At 44.0% G+C, this 25,088-nt stretch overlaps 1 pseudogene; it reads right to left on the bottom strand.

Annotated features, from left to right (window-relative positions):
• Positions 1–7,813: 7,813 nt before the first annotated feature.
• LOC112220523 lies at positions 7,814–24,693 on the bottom strand (annotated as a pseudogene).
• Positions 24,694–25,088: the final 395 nt, after the last annotated feature.

The following is a 25,088-nucleotide window of genomic DNA, read 5'->3' on the forward strand; positions in this document are numbered from 1 at the left end:
GACATCAACACAAATGAGAAAACTAGCTACTGTAATATAATATTGTATTTGACATCATATTCCTGTCAGACTTGAATAAATAAATTAACTTCAACATGATAATGTTGCTTTTGACAGCATGGTTTTCTATTGAATTACGTTTCCTGCATGGTTTTCTAATTAGTCTATAGTCAAATTACTTGATTATAAAACTGCATGGCTTGTGAGAACACATTAATCACATGAAAAACAAACTGTGCACCACCATACGAGTCTGCACATGAAACACAAAGCCATACAGTGATAATATCCTGAAGCAAGATGTTGGTCCCTGTGTATGGTGGTGACCACGACATAGTGAGAAGAGTTGGGTTTTAAGATAAGCACAATAAACTCAGTAACTCATTGTCCTGTGTTAACCCCTAGAAGCGAAATGCCAAGGCATTAGTATTATAGTGACTAAAACAACAGCCTGGAGAAGGAGAGAACTGTCAGTGATGTCTAAAAGGTTACACATATTATCGGTCCTACCTCACATTACCCCAGCAGCTTAACTAGGTTCCTCCATTCCTGACCTGAACTATCTGCATTCTGTGTCTTAGAGGAATATGATTGGCCAGTGAATATGAATTAATGAGGATTACAGGATATAAGTTGTGAAGCTATAAGACCAGGAAGAGAGGAGAGAGGAGAGAAAAAGCGAAGAAAGGAGTCCACTCAGGAGTATTGGGCCTCGGTGTGGGTGTAGGACCGGAGCCAGCTATACAGTCGGAGGTCTGGCCATGGCTGACCAGTCATTCTGGATGTTGGCTGAGACCATGAGGACTACCTTTGGCTGACCAGATGCCTGTCGCCATGGTGAGGGGATAGCACTGCTGTGGACCTCCCCACCTGCTGCGTCTCGCCTGATTACTTCCAGCAGGACGTTAGATACACTGACTGTGGTAGGTTGAAATATGGCCACGCTCAGCATCTAGTGGTACATTCAATAGAATGTCCTGCCATTCGTATACTGTAGTCTAGGGCTTCTGTAATGGAGTAGAATAGACTAATATGAAATGGAAGTTAACATTAAGGCTTCAGAGTACAGCTACATCCGACATCAATCGATCAATCAATTAAACAGCGTGTGTGAAGATGTGCATGTATACATGTGTATAAATGTGACATTATTAGGGACTCATCCTAAGAGAGATCTAAGGAGAGGCTCACTGTTACATTGCCTATAATCCTCTCTACCTGCGGTGTATCTAGGGGTGTATATTCTGGAAGCAGCGCTCTGACAGCCAGTCGACGACAGCCTGCTTCTCCCCCAGACAGCCTGATACATGATTGATACTCTCTTTGAAATATTAGCCCTGTGAAAGCCACACACTCAATTTCATCACACTAATGAAGCGCATGCAGGGGCTCTTGACTAGGCATTAGAAGAAATAGCTAATTTCAGACACAGGTTCTTTTTAAATGTTGTTTTATGTTTGGGATGAAAGTGGGTAGATATTTGCCCCTATGGTTTTGGATATGAATGACAGGCTATGTTATTTACTGCCAGAAAGTGGTATTTCTAGTACTCAACATACTGAGTGACTGAGGTGTTGGAAACATATAGAGAAAGACACGGAGGTGGGTCCTGTCCTCGAAAACCCATCAACATCTCTGAATGTCTGAAATCTCTAAATTGAAACAGAAGCACTGAGGGTGGAATCTTGCTAAAAATACGTATATCCACCTTGTTGTTGCAGAAAACATCCGGAGGTGAAAGCCAACCCAGCAATGAGAGGTTCTTTTCTCTCCTTGTCGTTGGCTGTTTGGCTTTCTGGAGCATGCAGGGCTGGAGGCCATCTTGTAAAGAACACACCTGAGTTAGGTTGCCAGGGGCACCTGGGGATCAGGTGTGACTAATCTCCCACCTCTCACTGGACATCACGCCTCCGAGTGCTTTATCTTTATTTTGGAGTCTGGAAGCTCAGCTCAGGTACAATAGCTTGTAGTGTGTGTGTGTGTGTGTGTGTGTGTGTGTGTGTGTTCACGCATGTGTGTGTGCGTTCGTGAATCGTGTGTGTGAAAACACTGCATATGTATTCATATTTAGTGTGTCTATGTTAATTGGCCATTTTTGTTAATTGTGAATTGGTTAATTAATGAACGCTTCAGTTCTCACCAAGTAGTCAATGTTCAATTACCGGATTACATAAAGATATGACTGCAGGTTATACTGCTCCAATAAGACTGTCCCCTTCACATGAGGAGACTATTAGTAGCAGGTTAGTAACACTCTCCTCTGCTCCCTTCCTCTATCTTTTTCAGCCAGGTCACCTGTGATACAAGTCAGTATTCGACGTCAATCCATATCTGAGTACGTCGGGAGAGGATGTGGAAAGCGGCCACTAGGGGCAACAGCGAGAGCTACTACCTTCAAGTAAGTTTGGGTTTTTCTAGTGTGTTGTGGACAGGGATGGCGGATGGTTGTAATCCTGTTCAAATCCAGCTATGTTTGTTTTAAGCCTATCCCTAACCTTAACCCTTACCTTAACCATTCAGAGTTAATACCTAACCTTAAGGTTTTGGACTTAATGCCTAAACTTAACCGTAAACACTTTTGAGATTTGCAACAACTTTGAAATTTGAAGTTTGAGAAACATGGATGAACGTCTAATTCTGAGGTGAGAGCTAGTTGCTCTTGTTAGAGGCTAGAGACGCTTAGGTACAGAAGAGATGAGGCAGTACTCAGGACAGAGCTCAGAGCTAAATTAATCACTTCAAGCCTGTCTGCTCTCTTCCAGTAAAACAGACAAAGTCATACTGTTAGGGCCCTTTTAGCGGTTCTCGTTGTCGTTTTCTTTAGCGGGCCCCGCTTGCCCTATAAACGCTTCTCTCATTACCGCCAGGCTTCTGCCTAGTTGCCTACAATTGCCTTCCTTTCTTTTTTCTTTTATTTAATGGTCTGTTTTTCCTTTCTCCCCATCAGCTGTGTCAATGTAATTGAGGGAGACTCAGTTAAGGATCTTTTATGCTCTTTGGTTGTTGAAAGTGTCCTGAAGGGGGTTCGTCAGTGTTTTACAGCGCCGGAGGAAGATGGCGGATCAAGGACAGAACAGCTGCAGACAATAACAGAGGAAATTGGTCCTCTGGTGCAGAGGAGGGTGGAGGAGGGGGATGAGTACACGGCACGGCCTTAAAAAGACAGCTAACACACACGGAACACTGTCACTGCAGTTTGGTTACTGCTTACCATCCAGCAGGCCCTCTGGCTCGGCTCCATCAGCCAGCTCTGCAGGGGAAACAACCTTAGCTTGATGTTATAAATTGGTGAAAATGGGATGCAAATTAGGTCTGAAATTGTATTAAAGTCTTTTGACAGGTGAAATTGCATGAAAGTCTATATGACAGCTATGAGTGATGCTGAAAAGACAGTTTCTGTGTTACAGGCAGTTTCAATTGTGATATCAGGAGAGAGGGTGGGAGAGGGAAGAGAAGAGGAAGAGGGGAAGATAGAGAGAGAGAGGGAAAGAGAAATCTAATAACTATTGGCGACAAAAAAAACTACCTTTGTGCCATATTAGCTGCAAAATATGTAGCTTCCTGCCACACCCATGGGGACAGCCAGTGGAACGACCAACCAGAGCAATAACATTGCAGCCTGTGTCTTTCTCACTATTTCTTACTGTAGTGTCATGTTAATTGTTACTACTCATTGAGTATTATTATTGGTCCTATTATTATCTATCTGCGTCATCATTGATTTTATATGTCTATATGTTTGCTTCGGCAATGTATGTGGTAACACTTTCCATGCCAATAAAGCCATTTGAATTTAAGAGAGAGAGAGGGGAGTGGGAGAAAGACGGATTGAGAGAGAGAGAGAGAGAGAGAGAGGGGAGTGGGAGAAAGACAGATTGAGAGAGAGAGAGAGAGAGAGAGAGGGGAGGGGAAAGAGATTGAGAGAGAGAGAGAGAGAAAGAGAGAGATTGAGGAGTGGGAGAAAGACGGATTGAGAGAGAGAGAGAGAGAGAGAGGGGTGGGAGAAAGACAGATTGAGAGAGAGAGAGAGAGAGAGAGAGAGAGAGAGAGAGAGAGGGGAGTGGGAGAAAGACGGATTGAGAGAGAGAGAGAGAGAGAGAGAGAGAGGGAGAGAGAGAGGGGGGAGAGAAAGACGGATTGAGAGAGAGAGAGAGAGAGAGAGGGGAGGGGAGAAAGACGGATTGAGAGAGAGAGAGAGAGAGAGAGGGGAGTGGGAGAAAGACGGATTGAGAGAGAGAGAGAGAGAGAGAGAGAGAGAGAGGAGGAGTGGGAGAAAGACGGATTGAGAGAGAGAGAGAGAGAGAGAGAGAGAGAGGGGAGTGGGAGAAAGACGGATTGAGAGAGAGAGAGAGAGAGAGAGAGAGAGAGAGAGAGGAGTGGGAGAAAGACGGATTGAGAGAGAGAGAGAGAGAGAGAGAGAGAGAGAGAGAGGGAGTGGGAGAAAGACGGATTGAGAGAGAGAGAGAGAGAGGGGAGTGGGAGAGAGAGAGAGAGAGAGTGGGAGAAAGACGGATTGAGAGAGAGAGAGAGAGAGAGGGGAGTGGGAGAAAGACGGATTGAGAGAGAGAGAGAGAGAGAGAGAGAGAGGGGAGTGGGAGAAAGACAGATTGAGAGAGAGAGAGAGAGAGAGAGAGGGGTGGGAGAAAGACAGGATTGAGAGAGAGAGAGAGAGAGGGGAGTGGGAGAAAGACGGATTGAGAGAGAGAGAGAGAGAGAGAGAGAGAGAGTGGGAGAAAGACGGATTGAGAGAGAGAGAGGGGAGTGGGAGAAAGACAGATTGAGAGAGAGAGAGAGAGAGAGAGGGAGAGAGGGGGAGAAAGACAGATTGAGAGAGAGAGAGAGAGAGAGAGAGAGAGAGAGAGAGAGAGAGGGAGTGGGAGAAAGACGGATTGAGAGAGAGAGAGACAGAGAGAGGGAGGGAGAAAGACGGATTGAGAGAGAGAGAGAGAGAGAGAGGGAGAGGGAGAAAGACGGATTGGAGAGAAAGAGGATTGAGAGAGAGTGGAGAGAAAGAGATTGAGAGAGGGAGAGAGAGAGAGAGAGAGAGAGGGGAGTGGGAGAAAGACGGATTGAGAGAGAGAGAGAGAGAGAGAGAGAGGAGAGAAAGACGGATTGAGAGAGAGAGAGACGGATTGAGAGAGAGAGAGAGAGAGAGAGAGAGAGAGAGAGAGAGAGGGAGTGGGAGAAAGGAGATTGAGAGAGAGAGAGAGAGAGAGAGAGAGAGGGAGAGAGAGAGAGAGGGGAGTGGGAGAAAGACGGATTGAGAGAGAGAGAGAGAGAGAGTGGGAGAAAGACGGATTGAGAGAGAGAGAGAGAGAGAGAGAGAGAGGGGGGGTGGGAGAAAGACGGATTGAGAGAGAGAGAGAGAGAGAGAGAGAGAGAGGGGAGTGGGAGAAAGACGGATTGAGAGAGAGAGAGAGAGAGAGAGAGAGAGAGAGGGGAGTGGGAGAAAGACGGATTGAGAGAGAGAGAGAGAGAGAGAGAGAGAGAGAGAGAGAGAGAGAGGGGAGTGGGAGAAAGACGGATTGAGAGAGGAGAAAGAGGGGATTGGGAGAAAGAGAGAGAGAGAGAGAGAGAGAGAGAGAGAGAGAGAGAGAGAGAGAGGAGAGAAAGGGGGATGGGAGAAAGATGGATTGAGAGAGAGAGAGAGAGAGAGAGAGAGAGAGAGGGGAGTGGGAGAAAGAATTGAGAGAGAGAGAGAGAGAGAGAGAGAGAGAGAGAGAGAGAGAGAGGGGAGTGGGAGAAAGACGGATTGAGAGAGAGAGAGAGAGAGAGAGAGAGAGAGAGAGGGGAGTGGGAGAAAGACAGATTGAGAGAGAAAGAGAGAGAGAGAGAGAGGGAGAGAGAGAGAGTGAGAGAGAGAGAGGAGACTGACAAACTTAGTCTTCCAGCTGTCAGGATAATACACTAGAGACATGAAGAGGAACCACTGTGTCCACGCCACGGACGCCATTAGTCCAATATTCCCGCTCAGATGGGAACATTCAGCTTTCCTACAGTACTTCACTTAGAAAGCAGGAGATAAAGCGAGGGGTGGCAGAGACAGAGAGGAAAAAAAGAGAGAATAGGAGAGGGAGACCGACGCCGAGAGAGAATATAAAAGAGAGAATGGAAGTCAGAAAGATTGAATAGAAGAGAGATTTAGGTCAGGGCTGACACTGTGACTGTAGCACAGAGGCTGGCCCAGGATTGAGGTCAGCGGCTGGCTGGACACACAGCCTAGTCTGAGTCACAGTCCAGAAGAACACTGTCGCCAGTGAATCACTAGTCATTAGAAATCAAATGACTATCTGTTTGTTGTGACATTTCCCTACTATGGGAATTTGGGCTATGCAGAAATATACCATTTTTAATTGTTCATTACATATGGTATCTCCTTCATAGAATACACCATGCACATTGTAGTCATTCAGCAGACGTGTTTATCCAGAGCAACTTACAGTAGTTCATACATCTTTGCAAGCACCATGCTCTACCATCTGATCCACACTGATTGTACAACATGTCAAGAGCACATTCCTAATATTGAGTTGCACCCCTCCCCCCTTTGCCCTCCAAACAGCCTCAATTAGTTGGGGCATGGATTCTACAAGGTGTCAAAAGCATTCCACAGGGATGCTGGCCCATGTTGACTCCAATGATACCACAATTTTGTCAAGTTGGCTGGATGGCCTTTGGGTGGTGGACCATTCTTGATACACACTGGAAACTGTTGAGCGTAAATAACCCATCAGCATTGCTGTTCTTGACACAAACCGGTGCGCCTGGCACCTACTACCATACCCCTTTCAAAAGCACTTAAATCTATTGTCTTGCCCATTCACCCTCTGAATGGCACACAGACACAATCCATGTCTTAATTGACTGAAGGCTTAAAAATCCTTCTTTAACCTGTCTCCTACCCTTTATCTACACAGATTGAAATTGATTTAACAAGTGGCATCATTAAAGCATCATAGCTTTCACCTGGATTCACCTGCTACGTCTATGTCATGCAAAAACCAGGTGCTCTTAATGTTTTTTACACTCAGTGTATGTGTCTAGTTGCATGGCCAGTACAACCCCAGACAGGAAGAGACAGAGACCATCTACAGGCAGAGATGTCTGAACCAGGTGTTTCTGACTGCTCCTCTCTTACCACAAAATGGCTGACAGTATGTTGTGGTCTATCCTCATGGCAATGAATGAGATACGGTAGGTCGAATCCATATAGAATCAGAGTTAAAACCCTTGACCCAAGGCCAACCGCAAGTGTGTTCTGGGGAATGCTTCCTCTCTCTCTGTCTGGCACCAACCAAACAGACACACACTCATATAACACACAAAAATACACACACTTTAGCTCCACAATTACTTTCTAATTGATGGTCTGGCCCCTGTCTAAACTTGTGCAGACCTGGGCAAGCAGGGCCAAATGAATCCTGACTTTGATATGAAAGAAACTGTAGGAGCTTCCCATGTCAATGTTTCATTCCTTCTCCTCTCGCTCCTCTCTTCTCCCTCCATCACATCTCCTTTAGAGTGAGGAATGAGGGCAGAAAAGGGGATGAGAAGAGGGAGAGTGGCAGGAGGGCTAAGGAGAAGGGCTGTGGGATGAGGAGAGATGGGATATGGAGGTGAGGGTTGTGGTCGAGGGTCACGGGTAGGGGGATGATGAGGAGCAGGGAGGCAGGGTTGTGGATGATGATGAGGGGAAAAGGGGGTGAGGAGATGGGTCCACATAAGGTCAGCCTGCTACTTGAGTGTTATAAGGTTCCACTTGACCCAATTACAGCAGAGAAAGAGAAAGAGAGAGGCAGACCAGAGAGAATGATTAACCCACGGCCACATACACACAGCCACAGGCGCTCTGGGCCTGAGAGGGGGGAGAGGGCTTGAGAGAGGGGAGAGGGGATAGGGGAGAGAGGGGAAGGGGCCTGAGAGGGGGAGAGGGCCTGAGAGATGGGAGAGGGGGAATGGGGACAGGGGAGGCGAGAGAGGAGGAGGGGGCTTGAGAGGGGGAGAGGGCCTGAGAGATGGGCGAGGAGGGAGTGGGACAGGGAACAGGGTAGAGAAGGGGAGGGGGCTTGAGAGGGGAGATGGGAAGGATAGAGACTTAGTGATCCAATTTTGGTTGTAGTGGTTGCTGTTTGTTGGGTGTTTGATTACAGAGACACCATTTTCTGGACCTCATGACCTCTCATGCGTTATGGTGGCGCTCATGGGCAAATCCCTTCCCTGAAGCATTATTTACTTGATTGTCCTTTACTCTGTGATTCATTCCAAACATTTTCACTGCCCACTAAATCAGTCCTGCCTCCTCTCTTCCTTTCCTCTGTCTCTTTGACCTCCTCTCCGCCCAGTAAAGTTCACCCCAGTTTGTCTTCCTCAACAACTCCTCCCCTCCTTCACTCTGCCGTCTCTCTCCAACAGAGACTCAAATAAATAGTGACGCTTCACACAGACCCCATGAAACCATCTGAAATACTTTATATGTCTCCTATTGATTGGCCCCTGGCCTCTTCCTCAACCGCCTGGCTCGGCATTAGTATCGACGAGGAGGAGATTTCTCACCCTGCCTGCTATAAAGCAGCCATTTCCGTGCCCTTTCAACGACGGAGAATTAGATGAAGTGCTATTTACAACCCTTCCTCTCTGTACCGACACATAGACAAAGTGCTGCGGGTGTGTACTCCAAGGGCCATGAGTGCTGCCATTGGGTCGAATACGTTTTGGAGTCTCTGACAAGTCTCACTTTCCAGTATAACGTCCCTTTCAGACTCTCTAGCACTGTCATATACACCTCAGAGTAATTTGAAAGTGTCTTAGAGACTCAGATCAGGTTTACTTCATGTTATAATCTTGAAATACTATATGAGATTAGAAAGGTCCTAAATTGCCGCAAGGAGACCTAGATACAGTGTGGTGTGTTAGGATGAGATGAGTCCTGCAGGACAATCACCTTTCCCGAGCTATCATCTCTGTGTCTAGCTGTGTGATTTTGGAAACTCTAAATATCAAGCTTGGTGAAGTCTGTATGCGAGACAGACACAACACAATCTCTCCAGCCTGAAAGAGGCTCATCCTTCCTGTGAATCGAGAATAAAAAAACAGAACAGAAGGAAAAACTAAAGAGGTGAAAGAGCTACAAAGGGAGAGCAGGCTGGCCTAGACTTTAAAAAGTCCTTGACCTTGGCGTTAGGGCCAACCTTCAGCGTTACCTTTATTTGAGACGTGCTAATGAACAGTCACGTCCTATAAGGGCCTCTACCAAACTAGGCCACGGGAGAAAAAAAGAGAAAAGAGGGAGAGTTTTTTTTTTTTTTTTTTTTTTTTTTTTTTAAAGAGTGGACTCGCCGCTCGTCTTAACCAATCTCTTATCATGGTTAGTCACTCACCCTGAAGGTTGAAACCTAGAAGTTGGACAATCAGAACATCACACGATAAAACCTGGTGCATTGGCCCCGTTTACCATCTCAGTTGCTTCTCTCTCTGCCACAAACGAGAGCAACTTTGTTGCATAAAATACGAGATGTGTATTTGGAATAGAGAAGTATTTTCCTCCTCCTGTCACACCAGAGATATTGGAATTCATAACATGGGGAACATAATTGGTTATAGGGAATATTGTGAATGGAAAAGGAGTGAAAGAAAGAAAAGGAAAGGGAAAAAGTAAACTCATTTGCAAGTGACTACACTTATAATTAAATTCCAAGCTAAAAGCCTTGCTTGTCATGTGTACTCATTTGCATCTCTGTTAAATATTCATGAATTTATTTGCATGAGCAGGCACAGTGTCTACACATGAGACGTCACACAGAATTTTTAATATATACTTTATAATATTTGACAATCTGCCCAATGGCACCAGACAGGGTAATGCATTTTGTAGGGATATTTTTTTTACAGATATGGAAAGCCATAGTTACTGGAAAATTCACAAAATTATATTCATTCATCTCTCAACAGCTACAGTAGAAAGAAGAGGCGATTGATTCCATGGTAAACTACTTGCGGATGTTGAAGTGGCTACTGAGTAGGGCTGTTTACTGAAGCACCTCAGGAATTCATGCTACAAGAACATCAAAACATGCTGTTTATTGGTCTGATTGATTTGTTTTTTTATATGTTTTCAATTTTTCCTGACTTGGTTTTCCTGTATTGGATCCATTTATTTTTCATTGTATCTAATTTTCCTCATATGAACCTGATGGACATCAAAGAGCAAAACATAGATTCATGTGTAGTTCACTGAAAACACACGTTGCATCTCCAAATTACATTGAACCGCCTAGGTCGGTAGTTGCAGTGAACAAAGCATTCCGTAGGAGAGCATCAAAGTAGGCTTTGAGACACACTCCCTAAGTGACAGACTGGTCCGGATCACATTCTAATACCTCTTTGTTTTATTAAATCACTAAGCAAACACTTTGTGTTTCTCTAAATGCGCTGCTCTCATTCCATTACCATCAGCCCAGACCGGTAGCACAACCAGGGGTGAGAGGCATTCGACACGACAGCATCTTCTAAATATTTAACATCGTGGGACAAAGCAGAGAGAGGGATCGCACTCCGTAAATAAGTAAAAAAACAAAGAGGGGAAAACACATAAGAGGAGAGATTAGTCCCTGCTAAAAGTGCAACAATACCTCACTGTTCCAGCCTGCATAATTTAGAGGCCTTGCTGTGTCCGATCGAGTTCCGGCCCCTCTGGATTGAGACATCCTTCCATGGAGCACCAAGGAAAGAGGGAGAGAGGGAGAGGAGCCGCCTGCTTCCGTTTTGCTCGGGCTCGGTCGGAGAAAATCACAGTTCCGTGTTTACAGATGAGCTAGTTTTCCCAGAACGCACTTTGCATTTTAATGAGGCCCTTGCCTGCATACTAAGTGCACATTAAGCCAATGCAGTGGGGGCGAATGTAGCGATACATTACGGTCAAAGGGAAACAGCCTCTTCAAATTTTTAAACAAACAAAAGTTTTAGAGGGGCCAGAGTTGTTGTGATGCAGATTAGGGTGTAAGTTGTGCTGGTGGTTGTGCTGGTGGTATGGATGATGAGGAGGAATACTAGGAAGAGGCTGGCTCATAAGTGATTATCTTTATGTTGAGATTGATGATAATGACGACAGTTGAAGTTGGAAGTTTACATACACTTAGGTTGGTGTCATTAAAACTCGTTTTTCAACCACTCCACAAATCTCTTGTTAACAAACTCTAGTTTTGGCAAGTCGGTTAGGACATCTACTTTGTGCATAACACAAATAATATTTCCAACAATTGTTTACAGACAGATTATTTCACTGATAATTCACTGTCTCACAATTCCAGTGGGTCAGAAGTTTACATACACTAAGTTGACTGTACTTTGAAACAGCTTGGAAAATAATTGACATAATTTGAGTCAATTGGAGGTGTACCTGTGGATCTATTTCAAGGCCTACCTTCAAACTCAGTGCCTCTTTGCTTGACATCATGGGAAAATCCAAAGAAATCAATCAAGTCTTCAGAAAAAAATTGTAGACCTCCACAAGTCTGTTTCATTCTTGGGAGCAATTTCCAAACTCATGAAGGTACCACGTTCATCTGTACAAACAATAGTACGGAAGTATAAACACCATGGGACCACGCAGCCGCCATACCACTCAGGAAGGAGACGCATTCTGTCTCCTAGAGGTGAACGTACTTTGGTGCGGAAAGTGCAAATCAATCCCAGAACAGCAGCAAAGGACCTTGTGAAGATGCTGGAGGAAACGGGCACAAGAGTGTGTGTAAACTTCCGCATTCAACTGTATATTTGTCATTTAAAAATAAATTATATATGCTACTTTTTAACTAGCCAAGTCAGTTAAGAACAAATTCTTATTTACAATGACAGCCTATCATGGTCAAACACAGACGACGATGGGCAATTGTGTGCTGCTCTATGGGACACCCAATAATGGCCAGTTGTGATACAGCCTGGAATCGAACCAAGATCTGTAGTGACCCCTCTAGTACTGAGATGCAGTGCCTTAGATATCTGCGCCACTCAGGAGCCCCTAAGAAAACTTGATGATCTGAAATGAGAGACCATGTTTTTCTTTTCCCTTAATATTCCCAACCTTCCTGGTCTTCAGAGGTTTGAAGTAACTAATTACAACTTCTCTCATTACTGTAATTGAGTAGTTTTCCAAGTACTTGTACTTTTTTGATAATTGTTTTAGTAATCAGTCATTGTACTTCTACTTCAGTAAAATGTCATTAAAGTAACAGTCCTTCTAATTGAGCAGGATATGTCAGTCCTCATTCCACCCCTGGTGGTCTACTATTCCTGCAGAATTCCTGGTTTCCTTGGAGACAGCCAGGGAGCTTCGGCGAAATGGAAGACGCCAGGTCTTTTCAGGCTCAAGCGGGAAGGATCCTGCTGTGGCCAAAGCCCTATCCGGAGCGCCGGGAATCCAAACTGACATAGATTTTCCATCGCCCAGTCGGAGCCAAACACCGGCTGACAGTATCAAGCACTTCCTTCAGGCCCTGTCTATGACAGCCAGACCGCTGCATTAAGGACTAGACTACATGCCAGCAGAAAGACTGACCAAGAAAGGCCTTCTTCATTCATTGACTCAATCATGAACCCCATATTCTCAAAATGGCTTCCTGTTATTTGTTCACATTTCCGAAAAATGCACATTGTTTCGATTAATGTTCTGGGTTGCTATACATAATCCATGCTAAATTAAGCGAAAGCTTCGTCCTTATGGAAGTATGTGTCCCTGAAATGTGAAATATAATATTTTTGCTTAACCTTTCAGAAAATAATTCCTGCTATTTCCTGAAGTGCTACATTTGTCTGAAATAATTTGCAACCTGATTATCTTGGGGGAAATGAACAGTGCCATTTGTAGATGAAAGTAAAATAAATGGCAAGGTCTAGAAACGATAGCTCAGGGGATCAAATCCAGACAGGTCAGGGAAGTAAGAAAAATAAAGTGGCCTCCTTTCCGACCATGTGTTTGGTCCCCGGGTATTACACATATTTTAACCCTGCGACGGCTGAAAAGCCACTCAGGCTCAGAGGAAATGGGTTGAAGGGAGAGTGAGGGAAGGTGTGCTTTGCTTAGTGAACCTCCCAGAGAGAGAAAAGTAATCTCTCACTCTGATAAGATATGTCTTCAAAGCTTATTCATTTGAGTTTTATGTTATGACAGAGTTGAATGAATTGCTAATATTTACTATGGTATTTCAACTGGAGGATATTGCTAGATAAGTGCCATTCCAATAGCTAAGATCTGACCTCAGAAAAGTTTTTAACCCCTAGAGTGGTTTCGACTAGATAGTAATCTGTTCAAGAACATAGTAAGTGTCAGAGGTGACAAATAACAATTTCATGGTCAGGGTAAGAGATATTCCAATGTATGTACAGTACTCATATTTACAAATGGCAATACATTAACATGGAATGGAACTGAGTTAGAGTTGACAAATCCATAAGTGGCTCTTGGAATGATACCTAAAGCTGACATTGCCATTGGCTGCACAGAGTAGAGAAATCACATGCAGCCTTGTTTACGTGTTCGAACACTGGAATGTGAGATTAATATACACCTCAATTACATGCTGACCAGACCATACACGCCGCGTGAGCATCGCAAAATAAATGTAGAAATCCATGTTATTCAATTATTGCACCCACACTGCTCGCGTGCACCAACGAGCGTCTGCGATGCCAAGGGCTAAAATAGAACTCCTTTCTATTTCTGACGCAGATTGCGCTGCAACACCTGCCTCTCCCATCTTCTCATTGGTTTTTAGAAGCAGGTACCCACGTTCCATCTCCTCATTGGTTATACCCACGTGGGTGATTGAAAGACAAACTGTTGCCGGTAGTCGTGGTAATACTATGAACGTTTAGATGCCTATCACCATATAAGTTTAAAGATGAAAAAGCCTGGAAGGAGGAGAGATGACTAGAAACGATTCGGTTAGCCGTTTTATGTGTGGATTAATTGTCAGAGTAGAAGACCTTGTGCATTTCAGGTAAAATAACAACTCAATGTTTATATCCCAGGACAAATTATCTAGCAACAGCAAGCTAGCTAAATAGGACAAATTAGCTAGCAAGTGCAAGCTAACTAGCTAAATTGCCATACATGTTTGCGCAGTGTGATGGCGACTACGTCGTCTGTGGACCTTTTGGGGCGGTAAGCAAATTGGAGTGGGTCTAGGGTGTCAGGTAGGGTTGAGGTGAAAGCACTTCATGATGACGGAAGTGAGTGCTATGGGGCGATAGTCGTTTAGCTCAGTTACCTTAGCTTTCTTGGGAACAGGAACAATGGTGGCCCTCTTGAAGCATGTGAGAACAGCAGACTGGGATAGGGATTGATTGAATATGTCCGTAAACACACTAGCCAGCTGGTCTGCGCATGCTCAGAGGACACGGCTAGGGATGCCGTCTGGGCCTGCAGCCTTGCGGATTGTTAACACGTTTAAATGTTTTACTCACGTTGGCTGCAGTGAAGGAGATCCCGCAGTTTTTGGTTGCTGGCCGTGTCGGTGGTAGTATATTGTCCTCAAAGCGAGCAAAGAAGCTGTTTAGTTTGTCTGGGAGCAAGACATTGAGGTCCACGATGGGGCTGGTTTTCTTTTTGTAGTCCATGATTGACTGTAGACCCTGCCACATACCTCTCATGTCTGAGCCATTGAATTGCGACTCTACTTTATCTCTATACTGACGCTTAGCTTGTTTGATTGCCTTGTAGAGGGAATAGCTGGTTCGCACTTTCAGTTTTGCGCGTATGCTGCCATCAATCCACGGTTTCTAGTTGGGGAAGATTTTAATAGTCGCCGTGGGTACAACATCACCGATGCACTTGCTAATAAACTTACACACTGAATCAGCATATATCAATGTTGTTGTTCAAGGCCTCCCAGGGGGCACAGTGGTTAAGGGCGCTGTACTGCAGCGCCAGCTGTGCCATCAGAGACCCTGGGTTCACGCCCAGGCTCTGTCATAACCGGCTGTGACCGGAAGGTCCGTTGGGCGACGCACAATTGGCCTAGCATCGTCCGGGTTAGGGAGGGCTTGGTCGGTAGGGATGTCCTTGTCTCATCGCACACCAGCAACTCCTGTGGCGGGCTGGGCGCAGTGCGCGCTAACCAAGGTTGCCAGGTGCAGGGTGTTTCCTCCGACACATTGGTGCGGCTGGCTTCCGGGTTGGATGCGCGCTGTGTTAAGAAGCAGTGCGACTAGGTTGGGTTGTGTATCGGAGGACGCATGACTTTCAACCTTAGTCTCTCCCGAGCCCGTATGGGAGTTGTGGCGATGAGTCAAGATAGTAGCTACTACAACAATTGGACACTATGAAATTGGGGAGAAAAAGGGGTAAAGTAAAAAAAAAAATGTTTTAAATGTTGTTGTTCAACGCTATCCGGAACATATCCCAGTCCACGTGATCAAAGCAATCTTGAAGCGTGGAATCAGATTGGTCGGACCAGCGTTGAACAGACCTGAGCACGGCGTTTCCTGTTTTAGTTTCTGTCTACAGGCTGGGAGCAACAAAATGGAGTCGTGGTCAGATTTGGCGGGGGAGGGATTTGTATGCGTCGTGGAAGTTAGAGTAACAATGATCCAGGTTTTTTCCAGCCTGGGTTACGCATTCGATATGCTGAGCCTTGATTTCAGATTAGCCTTGTTAAAATCCCCAGCTACAATAAATGCAGCCTCGGGATATGTGGTTTCCAGTTTACATAGTCCAATTAAGTTTTTCAGGGCCGTCAAGGTGTTTGCTTGGGGGGGAATATACACGACTGTGATTATAATCTAAGAGAATTCTCTTGGTAGATAATGCGGACAGCATTTGATTGTAAGAAATCCTAGGTCAGGTGAACAAAAGGACTTGAGTTCCTGTATGTTGTTATGATCACACCACAACTCGTTAATCATAAGGCATACACCCCCGCGCTTCTTCTTACCAGAGCTATGTTTGTTTTTGTTGGTGTGATGCGTGAAGAAACCAGGTGGCTGTACCGACTCTGATAACATATCCCGAGTGAGCCATGTATATTGCTGTATATTCCAGTGGCGAACCGTGACTATTAGAGCTAGGCCCTCAGTTGAGGAAAAATATCTGACTTCATACGTATAGATAGGGAACTTGGATGCCTGTGTATACAGAGCATGACTTGAGACTTTTCTTTTGCAGACCTGCAATTCTTTGATGACAGAGTCAAACGGTCCTAAGCCACGCCTTGGCTGTGGCTCGCAGAAGCAGCACACGTACACAACGGTTGCAAAAATCAATAGCAGGAAGCACTTTTGAAGAAAATACAGTTGCGTCGTTTCAAAGACGCATTTGCTAAAACAAACAGTCACTCAAATAGTGGCGGAATAAATTCAACCACACAACTACTCACATTGTTTCAAGACCACGGACAGTATATGCTGCCAGAGAGAAAAAGGTTGCGGTGTAGTCGATGTTCTATCTCCAGCATGCAACAATAAAAAAAAAGCATCACAACACGAAACGTCATTACCTTTGTTTTTACCACACAACCAGTGATCTAAAGTTGAAATAATATTTGACACATTATATTCAAAATGATATGAACGATATAGCAACAAAAAATCAAGCTCTAGATTAAAACAAAAAGTCCCTTCACCATTATGATTATCATTTAAAACCGAAGTCTATTCTTCTGTCCTTCTTTATGAAATGGGCAATGACAGGTTGTCTTTTGATTTTAAATCCAAAATAAGTTATTTTTCGATTGTGATTAAAGCCAGGGCTGACAGTCGGGCCTGTCCACTGGTGTTCCTGGAATATGTCTGTATCCTTTTTAGTACAGAAATGGTTCTTTCTACTGATGCAGTGGACACCGGAATGGTCAAAACTATACAGGTATGCAGATACAATTGGCGCATACTATCAATTAGTCTTTTCTGCTGAAGAAAGTGGAGCGTTTGGAAAGTTTGGTGTTTCCCTATCTCTTGGGAACTTTTGTGGGTCAAGGAGGGAAAGGAACATGAGCATTTCATGGTTATTGAACCTGTTCCTTAGCTGAGTGACAATGTTGACGGTGATCACACTGTGTAGCTGTTGGTACTGGCCACGAACGTCTCCTTGCACATGTGTCCTCGTAGGTGAAATCGAATGCTCCTTTTTCCCTCTCTGTGGTGTTGCAGAAGTTGTCCACCCTGGACAAGCAGAACTGCATGTCAAACTCCCTGTTCTGATGTATCCCAAACAGCACGTCGGAGTACGCAAACATGCAGTAGATCGCCGATAGCAGGAAGCAGAACTCGAAGCTTGTTACGTGCACCAAGTGTCCATCTGCGCTGTGACCTATGTCTTCATCAAAGGCATCGTGATGGCACCCTATGTATTCATAGAGATCCATGAGTTCCTCCGTTTTTTCATACACAGTGCAAACTAAGCGTGAGGAGAAGTTCCATGGTGTTGGCGCCACTCTGGATAGTCTTTGATGGCATATTTCATCCAGTAGTTTTCTTCGTTTGACAGATCTTGAGACAAACGCTGCTAGGCCACCAAGATGAGAAAAAAATTATTGCATTCTTTTACTTTACCAGCACCTTGTGACATCACCAGATTAAGACTGTGCACATAGCAATGAATGAACAGAGCTTGCAGGATAGTTTCTTTCACGTTGGCTTGTACTCCATTTATACCAGAGGCCATGACTGCGGCTCCATCGTAACACTGTGCCACAACTTTGGCCGAGCATTCACACTCCTCTAAAAAGATGATAATTCGGGCAGCAACCGCTTCTGCTCGTTTTTTTCTCAGTTACAAACATCCTCAAATTTGAAAAACCTTTCCTTCACACCAGCATTGGTAGTGTAACGCAAACACATAAGACTTTTGGGCTACATTGCCGATGTCTGTCGTCTCGCCAACCACGATGGTTACAAAGGGGATTTTCCTGTCATTACATTCGCAACCGCGTGTACCAGGTCATTTGGGATTTTGCTGGAAGTGCCTGTGAACACGGTAGCCGTAGCCAAATGGCAGTTTAACGTGCTGTCATACTCAGCCAAGCATTCCAGTATTTCCAAGCAGTTTCCCTATGAGCTGATTCTTTACCCTCCACGTGTCCTCTGAATGCGAATTCTTGCTTGCCTAAAAACACAACCGTATGGAATAAGGCACTTTAGAATCTCCCTGTTGTGTCTGACTTCATCATTGTGAGAAAGTGTCTCATTCCGCCACTGCTCGTTAAGAAGAAGGTCAAGTCTTGTTTCACCAAATATTTTAAACTCACTGTAGCTCGCAGGTGTGAAGTTGAGTTTTGGTGTCGAAGTGCTGACTGTCAAACAGGCTACATCTTTGAAACCAGTTGTCCAGCTTGAGCTATTATCTGTGCTGAAGAGTAGGCAATTCCAAGAGTAAAGCTTTTTTTGTCAGCTCACAGCACGTTATCCACGGATAGCGCTCATAATTATTCACTTGAAAATGCCTTTCAAAACTCTTTCCTCGTGGCACCAAATCAGGCAGTGCAGGAGTTGGTCTCCAGGTATGTACAAGATTGAAATTTTCATTAAAAGTTAGTCTTGAAAAGGGCGATGTTAACAATTTAGTCACCACATCGTCCTCGATTACTCTCTCTGCAGTTGCCACTGCCGTCGCTACATACACTCACTGCAAAAAGATAGCCAGCTAGCTAGGCTCAAGCTTGAGAAAACAAGATAAGGCTTGCAATTAGCTCTGAATTAGTGCCTCAAGGCTCTCTAGAGGGCCAATTACATACAATTGTCCCATCTATTACAAGACAATTTGTGATTGGTTGATTCTACTGTCATTCCAAAATGCTGCTCTAATTGAAGTCAACGTCAATGACGTTGGCTGGCACCGTCTATTCAAAGCCTGAGGACCTAGCCAATGACCGTTGAGCCCAGCTAGATTATTTCTACCAAGAGACTACCAAAGAAAAACGTTTTATTTCTCTTGGATATTAGCCCTTCTTTTTCCAACACAAACGAAAGAAATTCAATAGGAAGATAATTACAATTAAGACAATAAAAATATTAAACCAATGAAAACAAAATTACAAATTATAATATATAAAAATATATACAGATTTGTATCTATACTTAGGCCCTCTCTGGGGGCGTATAGGGCCCTGACGGTGCCCCACTGGTATATTCGCTGGTGAACTCAGGCTTTTACATCATATATTCATGAGCTCTGGGTTATTTTCAGTATTCAAATTAATCAATATTGCATCATCCATCAAAGTTCTAGTAGTAGTCAGTGTCAGACATAAGTATAGTTAGGAACCATCCATCTTTCATAATACATTCCCTGACAGGAGTTGTTCAAACTGTCTTGTTTACAATGTGGAGGCAATGTTTACCCAATGTTTGGAGACCCACCCAAGGTATGAGTTTACAGGGTTCATGGAGAGAAAAACGGAGAGAGACTGAGGGAGAAAGAAAGATATAGATAGAGGGGGAGAGAGGGAAAGCGAAAGAGGCAAATAGCCTCATTTTCATTCATTTTATATCCTTCTCTGGGAGCAGAGGTTGTGTTTGTGAAAGCCTGGGAGAGAGACACATTGCACAGGGTCAGAGAGAGAGAAGCACCATACCGGCTGGCTGTGCTCCATCAAAGGCCAGGAAGTGCCAGGGAGCAGCACAGTGCCGGAAGAGAATGGCTGAGCACCATTCACAAATGCTCCACCTACACCCCTGTACCACAGCACAGCACCGCACAGCTCCCCAGATTGTAGGCCGCTTGGCACCTACGGCCCGGCACCCACACCATGCCCTGCCCAGGAGCACTGGATATGTTGGCAAGGGTCAGAATTCACAGATTGCAGGGTCGCAGAGATAGAACAGGATGCACAGAACCGACAAACGGCTAGTTTCAGCTCTGGATAGAGAGAGTTATCTGTGCAAAGAGACAAAAATATTACCTTCAGAAATACAGGGAGCAGTACAAGGGAAGAGAGGGTTAAAAAGCACACAATAGATACAGATCAAAGATCATGAATAGTCATTGTAACTCAGATGAAATGTCATTTCTGCACAACGGCACGTTCTTAGAGTTCTTCAAATCCAACAATGTAGTGTGGAATTTTAATGTAACGTTTATATAACTAGGCAAGTCAGTTAAGAACAAATTATTATTTACAATGACGGCCTAACACGGCCAAACTCTAACGCGGACAACTGTGCACCGCCCTATGGGACTCCCGATCACAGCCAGTTATGATACAGCCTGGAATCAAACCAGGGTCTGTAGTGACGCCTCTAGCACTGAGATGTAGTGCCTCAAACCGCTGCACCACTCGGGAGCCCTAACATTAAATATGGCTCGCTGTACTACTGTAAAGTCATAGCAACGTGTAAATAGTCCATCGCCCTTTTGGCTCTTTTGGCAATCAATGATCTGCATGGCTTTTCTGTCAACCCAGCCTATAGGCTATGGGTACACACATAAAACACTTTACCACTCCTTCCAAAGTAGCTCCTCTTTAAAGGGGATTCCCTGAGTTCAACATGAGGATTTCAGAGAAACTAAACCCTAGCTGCAGTCATAAGGATCAATGAGCAATTAAGTATCTTTGAGAAATGCCCATACTCCTACACATGATTAGTGCAGAGTATTGTCACAATGCTTTACGGACAAAATATTACGAAGTCAACTGAAAATGAAGCCCATTGAAAGAGACACTGAAAAGTAAAGCACTTTGCTAAATATCACCATGAAGCTCCAAAGAGCCCAGAACCAAAGCCAGTTTCAGTTTAAACAGAAATTAGCTATAAATTGTAATACTGTATCAACTAGAGGTTTAGAGAATTAAGACAATGAATAAATAATCAATATAAAAAAGATAATAACTACATCCATTTAAGTGGTTTAAAATATTCCAGCCATTACTTTAAAGAAGGAATGAGGACTAAACTTAGAACCATCTTAACACTTGAGTCCCTTTATCATTGCACTCAATCATGAAAATATGTCCTTGAAGAAGAAAAAAAGAACACAGCTACATCCAAGAAAGCACATTTGATTCTAAATAGTTTCCGAGTTCATTGATACGATGATAAACAGCTAATGTATCGGGCAGGGTATGAGAACACCCTTAATATGTAGTATACGTTAGAAAGCCATGTCTACATCCATAGTAAAAGCTATGGGACAGACAGGAAGACACTGTCTGTCATACAATCAACACTGGTCTCACATTTAGCCCAGAGTCAACGCTTTGTAAAATGCAATGTGAGGAGGCAACATCCAAACACCAATGAGACAAATGGCCAGGCTATAGCACTTACGACAAACTGCATTGTACAGAGTCCTATGGTCAACCATGGTGTACCTACATTCATACAACAGAAAGGGTTAAAACATTCACTTGGCTGAGGAAATGCACAATGACTTATAATACCCAAAGAACATTTCAATAAGCTGAAAGACACTCTTTTTTTGAACAAGAAACAATCTATTTCTGTACATTCACTTGTATGATTGTATTTTCTTGACCTTCTTCTAACATAATGTTTTGGGTAAAACACTTGTGATCGTCTCCAGTACAATCAACATAGGCTAGCTCTGATTTAGCTGCAGTAGGGGAAATAAAGTTAGCAGTGCACATACAGTTGAGGTCGGAAGTTTACGTACAATTAGGTTGGAGTCATTAAAACATTTTTTTTCCATCACTCCACAAATGTCTTGTTAACAAACTACAGTTTTGGCAAGTCGGTTAGGACATCGACTTTGTGCATGACAAAAGTAATTTTTCCAACAATTGTTTACAGACAGATTATTTCACTTGTAATTCACTGTATCACAATTCCAGTGGGTCAGAAGTTCACATACACTAAGTTGACCACGCCCTGAAACAGCTTGGAAAATTCCAGAAAATTATGTCATGCCGTTAGAACCTTCTGATAGGCTAATTGACGTCATTTGAGTCAATTGGAGGTGTACCTGTGGATCTATTTCAAGGCCTACCTTCAAACTCAGTGCCTCTTTGCTTGACATCATGGGAAAATCCAAAGAAATCAGCCAAGACCTCAGAAAAATAATTGTAGCCATCCACAAGTCTGGTTCATCCTTGGGAGCAATTTCCAAATTCATGAAGGTACCACCTTCATCTGTACAAACAATAGTACGCAAGTAAAAACACCATTGGACCACGCAGCCATCGTACCGCTCAGGAAGGAGACGCGTTCTGTCTCCTAGAGATTAACGTAATTTGGTGCAAAAAGTGCAAATCAATTCCAGAACAACAGCAAAGGACCTTGTGAAGATGCTCGAGGGGAAACAGGTACAAAAGTATCTATATCCACAGTAAAACGAGTTGTATATCGATATAACCTGTAAGGCCGTTCAGCAAGGAAGAAGCCACTGCTCCAAAATCGGCATAAAAAAGCCAGACTACGGTTTGCAACTGCACATGGGGACAAATATCGTACTTTTTGGAGAAATGTCCTCTGGTCTGATGAAACAAAAATAGTACTGTTTGGCCATAATGACCATCGTTATGTTTGGAGGAAAAAGGGAGAGGCTTGCAACCCGAAGAACACCATCCCATCCGTGAAGCACGGGGGTGGCAGCATCATGTTGTGGGTGTGCTTTGCTGCAGGAGGGACTGGTGGACTTCACAAAATAGATGGAATAAATAATTCTCTCTACTATTATTCTGACATTTCACATTCTTAAAATAAAGTGCTGATCCTAACTGACCTAAGACATAGCATTTTTACCTGGATTAAATGTCAGGAACTGTGAAAAACTGAGTTTAAATGTATTTGGCTAAGGTGTATGTAAACCTACGACTTCAAGTGTAGGTACAGTGGTAAAAACGGACATTACAAGGCTTATTGCAGTTTGTAAACACAGTGAGATTTGATTGTTTCAGGTGTAAGCTAATATACTTCTTTATCTAACACAGAAATATTAACTTCATAGACAGAAAATAAATTACTTAAAAGTAGTTGAGTTGCAAAGAAGGTGGATAGATGTGTCTCTCTGTGCATTAAAACACAGAGCTAACTCTCAATCGCAACTATAGCATCAATAAAAGTAAAATTTTCTTGCCGTTTGTTCGATAAATAAAGTCAGCCTCATGTAGCTCCAGCAGCAGCATGACAATGAAACCTTGTGATTGGCTGAATCCCTGAATGGATCAATCAGAACTCCCTTGTGGAGCGAGGGGGCGTGGCTCTGCTCCTCTTTCTCCTCCCTCAGTGATGATGCTATTCCCTGAGAGCCAGGGGAGGACTGCTGTGCTATGACTGGACAGTTGGCCACAATGTGGCTGATGCCCTGGCAGAAATGGCACTTTTTGGGCTGACGAGGTAGCTGGCATTCTTTGGCATGGTGGTCAGGTCTTCCACAGTTGTAGCACCTGTCCCCATTGGAGCGTTGTTTCTGTTGCCCCTTAGGTGTCTTCTCACAGCCTTAACACTGTGCTCAACCTGGCCTGTCACCGTGACAGACTCTGGGCCTTTAGACGACTTCTTGAAGGTGAACTCCACCGCCTCGCCCTCCTTCAGGCTACGTAAGCTTGAACAAATACATCGACATTCTCCTCGAGCAGTTTCCCATCTCGGTTGGTCATCGACAGGAACCCGAAACAAATCCGGACGCTGAACCATTTACACACGCCACTGCCACGAGACAAACCCAGATCCTCATCGGAGCCCGTGGCTTCCTCCTCTTCGATCGTTGCACAGCCCCTGTAAACTGCTATTCGGAATGAGAGACCATCCTTTTTCTGGCTATATTTTAATCCAGGGTTACAGTGTCCTCCTCTCCCCAGTCCCCCTGCCCTGTCACCTCCAACCCTCCTCCACTCTACACAACAACACTTTCAAGAATACAGTTTAACAAAGGCGCAGAAGAGAATCGGAACAGCAATGGAGACAAACAAAGAGGGTTACTCATACATGGCAATAAATAGCAATGAAAAAGGTGTTGAAAGACTCTCACACATACACACACACACACACACACACACAAACACACAAAGATACCCACACGCGACTGACACATAAATGCTGACAGTGGGCTGCTGTGTTTGATAAGTGGCTGAATCCAGAGGCCTTGACCTGGCTCTTCACCTTCTTCGCTTTGATTCTGCAGTTTTCCCATTAAAATCTGAAATGATAGATTATACTCCCATGACTCTCTGTTGATGGACCTCCAGATCCCCCAGGGCCACCCTCACAGCAGCTTTGCCCCAGGGTGATGCCTCAGAGCTGGGTAACGCATCTGTCTAACTCCCCAGGGCTGTGTAACTATCTGGCATGCAATGAGCACTGTGAATGGTGTGTTTCTGTGTGTTTCCCTCATAACCTGATGTCTAAGGCCCAACTGAAACCATAACTTCAACACCAACCTTTTAAAATACTTTTTCTTTATTTGATTTCATTAAAACCTTTTGTGACTAGGGGGTAGTATTTTCATTTTTGGAAAAATAACGTTCCCGTAGTAAATGGGATATTTTGTCAGGACAAGATGCTAGAATATGCATATAATTGACGGCTTAGGATAGAAAACACAACTGATGTTGCAGGCGAAAGCCTGAGAAAAATCCAATCCGGAAGTGCCTCATGTTTTGAAAGCGCTGCGTTCCAATGCGTCCCTATTGAGCAGTAAATGGGCTATCAACCAGATTACTCTTTCTCCGTATTCCCGAAGGTGTCTACAGCATTGTGACGTAGTTTTACGCATTTATGTTGAAGTATACCCGTAAGCGGCGACATTGCGCAAGTGGTCACCTGATGGCTCCCAGAGTGACTCTTGGGTAAAATACAGAGGTAGCTATTATTCCAATCGGTCCTACTGAAAAACAAATTGTCCCGACGGATATATTATCGAATAGATATTTGAAAAACACCTTGAGGATTGATTATAAACAACGTTTGCCATGTTTCTGTCGATATTATGGAGCTAATTTGGAATATTTTTGGCGTTTTCGTGACTGCAATTTCCGGGCGATTTCTCAGCCAAAGTGAAGAACAAACGGAGCTATTTCGCTTACAAAAATAATATTTTTGGAAATAAGGAACATTTGCTATCTAGCTGGGAGTCTCGTGAGTGAAAACATCCGAAGCTCATCAAAGGTAAACGATTTCATTTGATTGCTTTTCTGATTTCC

Source organism: Oncorhynchus tshawytscha, linkage group LG21 (assembly GCF_018296145.1).
Source record: "Oncorhynchus tshawytscha isolate Ot180627B linkage group LG21, Otsh_v2.0, whole genome shotgun sequence".
Taxonomy (NCBI): domain Eukaryota; kingdom Metazoa; phylum Chordata; class Actinopteri; order Salmoniformes; family Salmonidae; genus Oncorhynchus; species Oncorhynchus tshawytscha.